This window comes from Dromaius novaehollandiae, chromosome 11 (assembly GCF_036370855.1).
Source record: "Dromaius novaehollandiae isolate bDroNov1 chromosome 11, bDroNov1.hap1, whole genome shotgun sequence".
Taxonomy (NCBI): Eukaryota; Metazoa; Chordata; class Aves; order Casuariiformes; family Dromaiidae; genus Dromaius; species Dromaius novaehollandiae.
The window spans coordinates 24,803,665-24,816,037 of record NC_088108.1 but is presented as its reverse complement, the minus strand read 5'-3'; the positions used below and the strand labels follow the sequence as shown (position 1 = coordinate 24,816,037).

Genomic DNA, 12,373 nt, shown 5'->3' with positions numbered 1-12,373 from the left:
ATGAGCAAAGCAGTGCAATACCCGAGCAAAGAGGAAATTAAAAAGAGAATTAAAGAAAGAAAATAAGAATTAAAGTACAAAGAACCCCTCTGCAAGGTACATTTGTCATCATGGAAAAATGGGATTTTAAAATTTCATATCCTCTCTGCTGTTTTATTCTCATTATCAAGGTGCATCCAAGTGACCTCTGTGGTGATCTGGAGTGGACCACGGCCATAGCTTTAAAATGATTTTTGCCTTTCACACCCCATCTATGATAATTTCAATAATGAGGGACATTTTCTGCTGTGGACCCCAAAGGTCCCAACTCTGGTGCCTCCTTGTCTGCTGGGATAGTCCTGCTAGCAGGGAAACAATCCTGCCAGGACTCCAGAAAGCATTTCCTGATTCTCGAGACAGTTAAGCTACCGAACACCTTTAGTACAGCTATCAGGAAATAAATACGAGTAAATCGAAGCCAGAACAGCAGCTGGAGTAAGCAAGGAATTGAAGAGTATGCTTCTCTTTGATTCCAAGTTACTAAGATGCACCTTTAGTATCTTACAGTATGAAAGAAATATGCCACTCGGTATATCTAACCAATTCATGGCAGTGTCAGCATCGGGAAGTTAAAACATGAAACATTACCTAATGCATTTAATCTTCAAAATGTGTTTTAAAGGAGACATAGCTAAATTTGCCATCCTGAGACTAAGATAACCTCTGGCCTGAATTTTCTACTGCGCACACCATACAAACACCAAATCTAGACTGCATGATTCAGTAAAATGTATTCTCTTCTCAGAATTAGTTCTCAACGATTTCTCACAAATAACCTCTAAGCTGAGATTTATGAACCACATTTTTCTGCCACATTTAAAACATAAAATATTACCTTGTATTCTTTTAGTGAACTCAGTCTATTAAAGAAGCAAGTTCACTGCAGAGTATGTCTGGTAAGTATAAATGTATACTTATATGCCTAAGTATAAATTAAGCTGCTACCACGGAACAAGAGGTAATGGTATAATAGATTCATAAAAATCATGTGTTTTGTGTCATGAACAGTAGTGCTAATGACAGAAAAGAGTATAAGGGACAAAAGTGGAAAATATTACATAGTACACGTTGCATTGCATTTCTCGCCTAAAGGTGGTATAATGTCTAAAAGGGAATATGTCAAGAACGTAAGATAATTTTTTATTACGCAAGTGCATCAGGCCAGTCGCCCCAGTATGATTTTTCATCACTGCGTGCCACTGAGTGGGACCAGAGCCCAGCGTGGCCGGGATGCTGATGCCAGGGAGGCGAGCAGCGGCGGGAGGCTGAGCACAGCCTTTCTGCGCCCAGGCTGCATTTCCACTGACTGCAAAAGGAAAATTCCCATCATGTTTTTGAAGTGAAGCAAGAGTTTTTACTGGCTAAATACTGCAATTTCAGGCCACATTTCATTAACGCTTCATCGTAAATCTGTGTTTGTCTCTAGAACATAGTTCCGCTGCAGCTGGCACTGTGCAACGCTGCCTCTCTGGCACATGGCTTCCGAATCAGATTTATTGTCTGGTGCATGCAAAAGCTACTACGAGCATTTTAAAGAATACCTTGCCTGATAGTCATCTCAGCTGTAATCACTTGCATGAGAGCAATCACACCTCTGTGGGGCAGAGGCTTAACAATCTATTATATTGTAATTAAGTTTGGCCATGTTTACACTGCTTGATGATGATGCATAAAGATTAATTTGCCTTTCCATACCCATTGCAAGAATGTACTGCATAGCACCCCATTAAAAATTGGAAACAGCAATAAAGTCTCCAATTATTTTATATTGCCTTAAGTCTATCAGAATTCATCCTTTTATGCACCATTACTTTAATTTATTGGTTTATCATCTATTGATGTAGCAGCAATTATGACAAGCCATTCTATATATGTTTTTAAATATGATGATAGCATCTTCTTTGGAAAAATAAGCCATCATATCACTTTGCTTACCTTATTATTTGTCAGTTTGAGGAGGTCGATGAAAGCCTAAGAATTACTTTTCACTACAAAAAATTGCACAGAGAGGCAACTAAAACTGAGTTCTTCTGACTGCCATTGGAGCTTAAAGCTAAAGAAGCCCAAGCTCTTCAGTGTGACCCATGATGACATGAAGCACAATTAGGCCAAAGACAAAAACATAAATATACAGTTTGATCTTTTTTACTTTGGGGTTTTTTTTGGGGGGGGGGGGGAATTTTGATTAGAAATCTGAATAATAACTGAAGAGCTTAGCTCTGATTCAGCAAGACACTGAAATTTGTAACTAGCTTTTGAACACATTAATTTCCTCATTCATTTTAGGGTATTTACTGACTGAAAGCTCTGCATGAGTCGCTTGCTAAGCCAAGTGCTACAGCAAGAAAAGAGCTCTTGAACGATGGCGACATTCATATCTGCTCTCAGGAGCTCATAGAGGCAGTGCTTTTTCAGATGAGTCTTTCGGAGCTTAGAATTACTTTGGAACAAAAAAAAAAATTTCACTTTGATGCAAACATAGCGCAAAGAAAAATCTTATTTATGTCTGTTTGCTTTGTTTAGGGACAAGGTTCAGAGTAGCTAGGTCTCTGCTCCTCTCTCTAGCACGCAGCAGCACTTGCAAAACTGTTTGTGTGAGCTTCTGGGCTGCGTTTTCACATATCGTTAGCTTGGAAAAACACTGGCAAATAGTCGAAGTCCAGGATGTGCTGACCCAAAAATTGCATCATCTGCTGAAGAATGTTTCTGTACTTCGTGTTGACCCACAAAGGACTGAGCAGGTACACTACTATGGAAGTGCAATAGTTGCGATTACCACTTTCGGAGAGCCTTTAATCCACACACTTAGGAAATAACTGCCACCAGTTTGAGTTTTCTCAGAAGTCATTTGCCAACACGCACTCCTTGTCAAAGAGTCAAGTCTCTTCCTTTATGCCTGTGGGCTTTCGAGGGCCTTGAGGGCTGTGTGTAACCTATATTAGTCTGGAAATTTCAGGAGGGTCTAGCAGGGGTTAGTTTAGGACCCTGCGAGGCAAAGGAGGACTGAGACTGAACCTTTTCCCCTCACCATCTGGGGTAGGATTTGCCACCTTCAAGTACAGATGTCCAAAACAGAGTTGGTGAAGGCACCCTCCAATACCTTCCTCCAGCAGTGTGCTGTCTCTTCGCTTCTTATATGGAGGCCCCAGGTGCACGCAACCATCTTTAGATTGCTAAATTGGGTGAGGTAAAGCCCAGCCTTGTGTCTTGGGGGACTATAGCTTGTCAAGGCCTGAAGATTTCAAGGTCAGCAGACTTTGCTCTCCCAAAATACCTTGGCGTAAAGGGTGCCACCACCTGAAGTGCCTTGGTGCCGTATAACTAAGCAAAAATGATGAACTTCACTAGCAGCTCTGTTCACCACAGCTGTGTTAAACCTCTAGTGGGTTTAAACCTTCTGCATTTGACAGAAAGGACAAAATCCTTAGAGGAAAGAGCACTATTAGCCTCTATATATTGATTCTTAACTGATCTTTTCCCCTCCTGCTCTCGTCTCCCATGTGCATAGCACTTGTGATTCCTACTGCTGTGATTCCGTACACACCCTCCACTGGGGTAACTTAAAGAAATGGGTTGAAAATTGTCCTCTCGCAGTCCTCAAGTTGTTCTCCCATAAAGCTGACATTTACTCTGCACTGTTTCACATGCTTTCTGAATGAGACAGCTTGCCAGCTCCAACCCACTTCTAAAAAATCTGATTAACAATTGTGTGGAGTGGCATAATTGTGATTGGCAAAGTGTCGAAGAAAGGAGAAAAATATGCGTTGTACAATACAGGCTGATTATGAAGCAACATTTACACCACGCACCCAAACTTCATTATCCAGCTACTATCTTGTCTCACGAGCCAGTCCAAGTTCAAGAACTCGTTTTACTACAGTTTGGGAAACTGTGATTGACTGTACTGAAATACGATTAAGCTTCATAAAGACACGCAGGTTGCTTCCAGGCATATGCTCTCCTCCTGAAGCAGAAACATGGCTCTGAGGGGCCTTGTCTTTGCTGCGCTAGTGGAGCGAAGCAAATGGTCACTGTAACTGCACCATCGCTCTTGCAGGGCAGGATTTCTTCTCCCATTCATCACTTTTTGCCTTGTGCTTATATGCACAATACTCCTGCTTGGAAAGGTAGGGGAGTGCCTAAGGCATAGTCCCCCTTAAAGGCCAAAGCAGAGACTGCAAATGGCCCAGGAGGCAGCTGAGCAGAGGAGCACTCTGGGAGCTGGATGGACGCCGGCATTCGGACCTGCGTCCAGCTGGGACACAGAAAGGGAGGGCTGCGGCCCCAGTGTGCGCTCAGGGGTTTCTGCTATATTTGCCTGCTTTGCACATGGCAGATGCGGCGGGGTACGGGGTTGTCCCCGGCAGGCAGGATTCACGTCCCCAGACGAGGGGATCCCTCCGTCCCTGCAGGCAGCCTTGTTGCTCTGGAGGCAGCAAGGGGCCAGTAGCTCTCACCTCCCGGCTGCCTCGGGACTGCATTTTCTGTGCTTCGGTGGGCAGCGTCACCTCCCCAGCTTCCACCATGCCACGCATTACAAAAATATACAGTGCTTTTGCCAGAATTTTGGTACATCGCAAAGCATGTCTGCAGGCCACGCAGGCTGCTGGAGCCGGAGGGGAGAGCTGGCACGACGGCATGCTGACAAGCGCTGAGCGGCTGCTGCAACGCGCTCTCCTTCCAGCGCAGGAGAAGGGGCGATAGCCTTTGACAGACCGTCTCGGAGGTGTCCCCCTCCTGTACAACCCCTCAAGGAAGCCGACAAAAGCTGAAAGCAGCCATCAGGCCTGGCTGTCATGCAAAGGAAATGGAGAAAGAGAAATGCCTGTAGCTCAAGGAAGACATTAATAGGAAGATGTCCTGAGTACAGCAGAGACAGTTATCTTGACTTCAACCTCTATTATTTACCCGTATGAAAAATGGAAGTTGAAGTCAAGGTAAGTGTTTCTATGGGATTTAGGATATATTATTTATATATCCTAGTATAAAACACAGTACTTTCTATCCTTGCTCCTCCTGCACGAATAGATGACGATTAGGTACAGACTACACCCTGCGGTCTGACGGGATCTGGATAATACGGAGCACTTTCCAGCATGCTTTGCCATTCACTAGCTAATCCCCACAACGTCCCCACAGGGCATGCCAGTAACTCTGCCCGTGCACGCTTTGCAGACTGCTTGCCAGCATCGGTGGCCTGGCACAGCTCTGCTCAGCTCCCCAGGGCACTGCCGCTGCCAGCCCCAGCTCCCAGCCCTGCACCGCCAGCGCCGGGCGGCCCCGTACCTGCAGGCAGCACAGAAAGCGACTGCTCGGGCTAGGAAAGCAAGCAGCAGGCCCTTTTCAGCTTCCTCGGTGTTTCCTGCCTCCGTCCTCCCAGGGATTAGTGCAACGGGGAAGAAGAAACCGCCTGGGTATGGATGAGCTGGTTCAGAAGGACGAGCAGGAGCAAGCTGGTGGAAAAGGGAAGAGTGAGAGCAAGCAAAGGCATTGTGCTCTTCCCACGACACAGGGACGGGGATCATTAGCACCTTCTGCTCTCCCTGTCCAAACCACATGCCCCAAGCAGCCCACAAACTCCTTCCCACGCAGGCCTTCATCTGAAGAGAGGGAAAGAGCAACCAGAGGTGCCAAGGGAGGAGAGGGAGCACTTGGGGTGCCAGGACTGCTGGAGGAGCTCTCAAGCACAGCCCATATTCCCTGAAAGGGCAGGTGGAAAGCCAATATTGTGATAGGGGCTACTTTATTCACGGGGTGCCGTTCCCCACAGCCTCCTCTTTGGGCTTGGAGAGGACTACTGGGAGATTTCAGAGCAGGTCTTGTCATTTAACAAGAAAACATCCTAACAAACAGCTCCTGCTTTTACCCATGTTATCGCCTGTGCTTTATGCGGCAATACACAGCAGCACAGGGGCAATAAACTGTTTGACCATTTCTCAAAGACTTTACGGGCTGGTGCCACAGACCGCCAGGGTTCAGGCACCTCCAGGGCTTTTCACCAGGGACACCGTGCACGCGCCCCAGCGTGGGGAGCATCCAGGAGCTCACGCTGCCTCTCGAGTAGCTAAAACCAACCTCTGCTTGTCCAGGACGTGCTTTTTTCCCCGTTAAGCTGTCGCCTGTCCTATGCAAGAATGCGTACAGACCCTTCAAGTCCATTGCCAGCCCAGCGTCCATGTTTCCACAGCCGTTAAGAAGCCTGCAGATAAATAAGGCTGGGCTCTGCAGGGCATTTCTCTGCTCTTACCCCATGCACGGGGAGGGTGGCAGTTTGGTGGCATGTTCCTGCGGCAGCGATTATAACCAGGACCTGCCATTACATAATGAGAAGGGTAATGGAGGAAATGAAAATGCCATCTGCAGTATGCACCGCAGGGTAATAAATCCAAGGTGAAATAGTAAATCTCCAAGAAGTTACAGAAATCCAGATAGATAACCTGGTGGAGATGCATTTATTGTGTAGTGCTACAAGGTTTTTGTCTTATCTCTAATTTTATAGATCTGTGCAGCCGCAGCAGTCCTTGGATAGGGCACATATTTGAAAATACTATAAATTTCACCTCCTGTTTATTTCAGATTCATTGGCGCTCTGTCTTTACTATCTCCTGGTATTTTACGCCTCAGTACTCGAAGAAAAAATGTTTTGTTTGCACTAGATCTAATATGAAAACTCTCTTTGACATTTAAACTTTAGTATCAGTTTGCCTACAGTGTTAATATCACTGAAACTACTTACATGGATTAAATTGCCTACAGTATATAATGCCAAAATATGAACATAGTACATTTACCGATTCAACCCCTTGAAAGAATTATTACCATTAAAATATTTAAGGTCACCTTTACAAATGCAATAAATCAGGTCTATGTCCAACGGGGAGCATTTAAAGCTCCCTGGCTGGAGTAGCCCCCAGGGAAACGCCGGCTTGATTCACTGTCACGTGGAGAGCTGGGTTTGGGGACCACAGTGGGCCACCCGCTCCTCCGGGTGCTCAGAGCCCAGGCAGAGGGAAGGGACCGGTCGCGGTGGCCCCGCGGGCTCCCGGGGCACCGGCGGAGTGACAAGGACGCCCGCAGACCCCTGCGGACCCCCACCGTAATACAATTCTTCTGTTGAAAAATAGCCTGAGCTTTTAAGGGGAATTCAAGAGCTCAGACCTACGGTGATGCATTAGAATAAAAGCCTAAAGAGAAGAGGAAAAATCCCTAGTATTTAAACCTGTTAACTGAGTGGGTGAAATAACAGCACGTTTTACCCCACTGCCCCTCTCCTTTAGGTTAGATAGTGCTTTGAAAATTGGTCTGTAAATACAACCAGCTGTAAAAACTGATTGGAGTTCCCCATTTTTCCTCCCTCAGTGCCTCCATATCATATTTTCTTGGCTTGTAAGTTAAAAAAAAAGAAAAGAAGAGAAAAAAACCACACCTTTTCCTCCAAGCATAGCCCTGCAAACTCACCCTGGCACCTGAAAGAAAGTGCCTCTGTGTTCTCCCTGGCTCAGACATCATCACCACAAAGAAATAATCTGCAGCTAAAACTTTGTTAAAATTCTGCTGGTGCTGCACAAACCCTCTCTGCCCTCTTACACCAGCTCTGAAGGTCTTGCAGGAGGAAAGAGCAGAAAAAAAGTAATTTTTGTCATTAAAGTCAGATGATGTAGCTCAGTATGCCCTCAGGAAGCAGAACTGATGAGTAAGAAGATGCCATTTTCATGCAGTCACTTTTCTGCTCAGAACAGCCTATTCATGCTATGGGTCTGGTTCTCTAAAAATCCTTATTGAGGTCAACACAATTTACTGATAATTGAAGTCAGTAGAAAGTTTTGGTTCAGTGAGAACTGGCAAATCAAACCTATCAGACAAATTCTTAAAAAAAAAACCCCTTTATTAGGCTTTCATCTTAAATATTAGGATTCAGCAAATTTTCTGAGAACAACCACTATGTAAAACTTTAATCTTATGAGTATGGATTGTGACTGTAATTGCAAAAACCAACATCCTCCTTCTGCACCACATTCCCTGCCTCTGAACGTCAGCATTTACTACAACATTATATATGTGAGATGAATTTACACTTGGTTATTATTCATATTTTTGCTTGTTTCCAAGTGATTATTTTTAAGTGCTGAGTGTAACACCCAAATCTATAATTGCCCATCATAACTTACAGCATAAGGAGAGAAGACTAATGCTTATTATCAATTTTTAAGACAGACTAGTATGCTTAAAGATATGATCATAATTTTTTTAATTTCACATCAACAATTAAATGTGATAATTGATCAGTGCCTCATCTATAAAAGCTTGCCCACACAAACTGGTGGGAGATGTCTTCAAGAGTTTTCTAGATCAATGATCAGTGCTTATTTAACCAGCTCTGCAGGCACATTATTTTATGAAGACTTAGACAAAAAAAAAAAAAAAAAAAAAAACCTGCAAGAATTTTTAAAGAGAGACCATACAGACTAAATACATAATTTCTTACTTGTGCTTGTTGGCAGTTTCATTATGCATTCAGCAGAGCGCAGCAGTCCGCACTGCCTACCATCCTGGCTTTCCCACTCTGCTTGACAGGTGATCCTTTTCTTCCTCCCACTGCTGATAAAGTCTGTAATGGGGGCAATTAAACTAACAGTGCTTATTAAGGACAGGCACTCCTGTTACTAGATATTTCCAAGCCACCTTGCTACTGCAGCTCCTCAATAGAGATGCTGGAGGCTGTTACCACACATACCTTTCATTTTATGCTGTAATTGCTGGAGGGGATCCCCTCCATTACTGCCAGTAAAATATTCTTAAAATTCTTATTTTTCTTTGGAAGGGAGGATGAGCAACCCACCTTTATTGCATTATGGATTCCTCAGGGGTCCTTCATTTCGGTTGGCTCCCCTTGCTCTTCCTGGCATCTCTCATTTGTCCACTTTAGATCTGAATCATTGCACCAGGCACTGTACGAACGCAAACTAGGAGACAGTCCCTGCTGCAGCTGTTTACAGGCCAGAAAGAAAAAAAAAAGGAGGAGAAATAAAATCACAGTGAATTGGCATGATTTTCCTGAAGGGCTTTTCAAATGAAGGTGAGGCTTTTGCATTGGCTGACTTACTGGTTTTAAAATATTCTTCAATTTAATTGATCTAAATGCTAATCTGAATTAATCTAAGGTACTTTGTTTAGGCACATAACCCATTTTCTGCAACTTCAAAGAGACTGTCTGACTTTCAGAAGTGCTGAGCACATCCAGTTCCCTTCAACCGTGAGCAGGAACGCTGACTGCACCTGAGAAATTGGGCAACACTGCCTGTGCTCGTCTGTCCAGTTTTCCTACATAAACAGCTAGAATTCCTTCAGCAAGGATTACCCAGAGAATACTCCAAATCTTAAAAGAAAATCTAACTTTCAAAGGCAAACAATGGCAAGATTTAGAATAACTCCTGAGTTTTAGCAGATGCTTCATAACATAAACGGAAGTGAATTCTGACTGAGCCCTTTGCATATCTGGACTTCTAACCGTTCTACCCGTTAGGATTTAACAGTTGGCTAACACATTTGATAATCAAGTGTGTTAATATTTTGCAAGAGCGACTGACAAGCAGATTGTTGTCAAATCAAGAATCCATCAGGCTGAGAATATTGAAGTTGACATAGCCTGATAATTTACAACTTTCTCCCTCAGTTTCTCATAATTTACGTTCCAACCGCTGAAGGAAAACCCAGAGCCAAAGAAAATTGATGGAATCATCATCCAGCTTTGACACTCCTGAAACTTCAGATTGCACTTTTATACACATGTTGCAGAGGGGAATGATCAATGTGAACTTGTAAACTCATCCTTTACAGGAACCCTGCTGAAATCGGAGCAGCTGGATCTAAACTGGCCATTTCCTTACCTTACTGAGGCTTTGTGGTATACTTCAAATACTTTCCATTTAACATTATTTTCTTTAACCCAGTGACCTAATGGTATTGCAACTACTGAATCTAGGTTGTTAGTTTATATTGCTACAAGTTCTTAGTCCCAAGTGGGTGATACTTGGATGAACACAGAAGACACCAAGTCACTCTGGTTCAGCCACTCTTATTAGTTGTATACATGAATGGTCTCATCAAATGGAACAATTCCGATGCTTATATTCAGACTGGTGCTTATGTTTCTCACTGAAGTCATGCCTTGACAAATTGTTTGGGAGTTTCTCTATTGCACATCATGACCCCTAAAGGGACTCCATCAACCAAATATATGTGGAAGTCATTTCCTGTCGAGTGCCATAAAGCATACCTGTAATCATAGAAATAGAGTGCAAAAAAATCTTCCTTTGCTTCCTCAGAAAACCAAGAGTTGTTTGTATATGTGGAAAAAAACCAACAGGCTTACTAAAGGCAAGACAGGGCAGAGGGTAACGTTTCCTCGGCTGAGTGAAACTGATTTTTAAAGGCATTATGTACATACTGTTTTTAAAGCCTATGAACCCAAATTCTTTGCTATTATCCCTCAATTTATTTGAGCTCTGGGCAAAACACCTATCTCAAACTCCAAAGTGACATTTGGTGTTGACACTAGGGAAGGAATTAACATCTCGCTCTACTCAAAATCACACTTAGCTACTTGGCGAGATCAGACAGCACTGGAGCTAGAAAGGGCTTACAAACTCACCTGCAGGTCCAGAAGCACCCTCCTAACCGATAAGAAAAATACTATTGAAAGTATCTTCCTAAGGAAGGAAGGAAGGCGAGAGAGAAGCAAAAAAAGCACTCATTTGCTTAAAGTGTAAAATAAAGACAAAGGAGTAACAGCTGTTTAGGCCTTTATTTTGCTTGTCTCGGTTCAGCAAAGTATTTTAGTACATGCATAACTTTCCATGGATGTAAATATGCCTAGTGACTTTAGTAGGACCACATGCATGTTTAAATAACCTCAGGCTAAAGTGCCTAGCTGAACTGGAGCTTTAATGCACTTTCAGGCTTGTTCATGTTACTTGGCGCTTGTGTCATATTTTGCTGTATCTGCGCTTGTTGCCCATAACTAAATGAACCTATTAAAACAGAGTGTTTTACAAGTTTGCCTTATATTAACTGTCCTACACATTGCAAATAGCATTCACTCACTAGCTCTGTGGTGAAATTATCATTTATTTCTTGGGACTCTTCAATCCTAGTAAAGATGATATTGGATGGAAAGGCTACAGCTTTCTGTCATTAGCTCATTAAATGGAAGAGAAGAAGGGTTCATACTACACAAACACACACATAAATGAGCAGAAATAATAAAGCAAAGAAACATTTCTATGGAAAGCCAAAATCACTCCCAGTCTGACAGTATAGCCCTGCATAAAACTCACACAGTATATTATGAAAACAAAAGGAGGAGTTTGGAAATAATGTGAAAGCACTTGGAAATAACAGATACTTAACCCTTATTTCATTGAGCAATTTCCACTTTACTGTCATGATTTACGCCAACAGCTAAACTGAATTCTGCTGAACTCAAACTTCTAAAGCTGCACATTTAAAGTATATTTGTAATAAATATTATCCAGCATTTTTGCAGTACTTTAAAGGAATAAAATATATTTTTGAATTTTTTGAGAGCAATTGAGGTGCGCCTTCTTCAGAAATGTTGTAAGCTTCAAATCAAGTACTGCAGTTCTAAGAAATCCATTAACCGTTCACATCTAAAACTCATCCGTCAACACTCTGCCCTGTAATGCACATTGTTGTCAATTTTTGTCTTATTTACCCCCTGCTAATAGCTGGGCTCAGTTCCAAGAAACTTAAGACAATTGTGGAGAGATGCAGATCTAACATTTTTCAAGTTGACAGCCAATAGTTCTGAGCATTTAATTCCCAAGACATAAGAATCTCTAAATCCTGCTTTTGTAATTCTCTCAGGAAAATACATCAGAGCCAAACTGTTTCTGTGCAAGCCTAACTAAAAATGTTATTGTTTGATTCAAATTGTATCTTTCTTGGCAGATTTGTAGGGATTGATCCTGGCAGCCACTGGTATTTTAATACGAAGCTGAGAACCCAACAGTTCTTGATAAATTAGTATCTGTATTGTAACTGTAGGCATTCTGTCCTCAGCAGTATATCTTAGGTAAAGGTTCATTTAATTTATCCCTTGTTAAAATTTAAACAGCTATGCCAAATTCCACCAGACTTGGCATGTATGACATGACTAATGACTCTGCTAAACTTTGAGTCAAAAGCTTCAATTCTGAAATGTATCATCTTTATGTATTTGCCCCTGAGCAGCAGCTCATAGTAAGAAGAAAAAAAAAAATCATTCCATTTACTCATGTTTGAAATTTAAGCAGCTAAACACAATTCTAAAAGT

At 42.7% G+C, this 12,373-nt stretch overlaps 1 long non-coding RNA gene across 1 annotated transcript; it reads right to left on the bottom strand.

The window, feature by feature from the left end:
• Positions 1-5,330: 5,330 nt before the first annotated feature.
• LOC135329518 (uncharacterized) lies at positions 5,331-9,017 on the bottom strand. Its single transcript, XR_010390952.1, has 4 exons — positions 8,879-9,017; positions 8,525-8,647; positions 6,115-6,349; positions 5,331-5,492 (listed from the first exon to the last, which is right to left on the bottom strand). It is a non-coding gene; the product is annotated as an uncharacterized LOC135329518 (long non-coding RNA).
• Between the last annotated feature and the right edge of the window lie 3,356 nt (positions 9,018-12,373).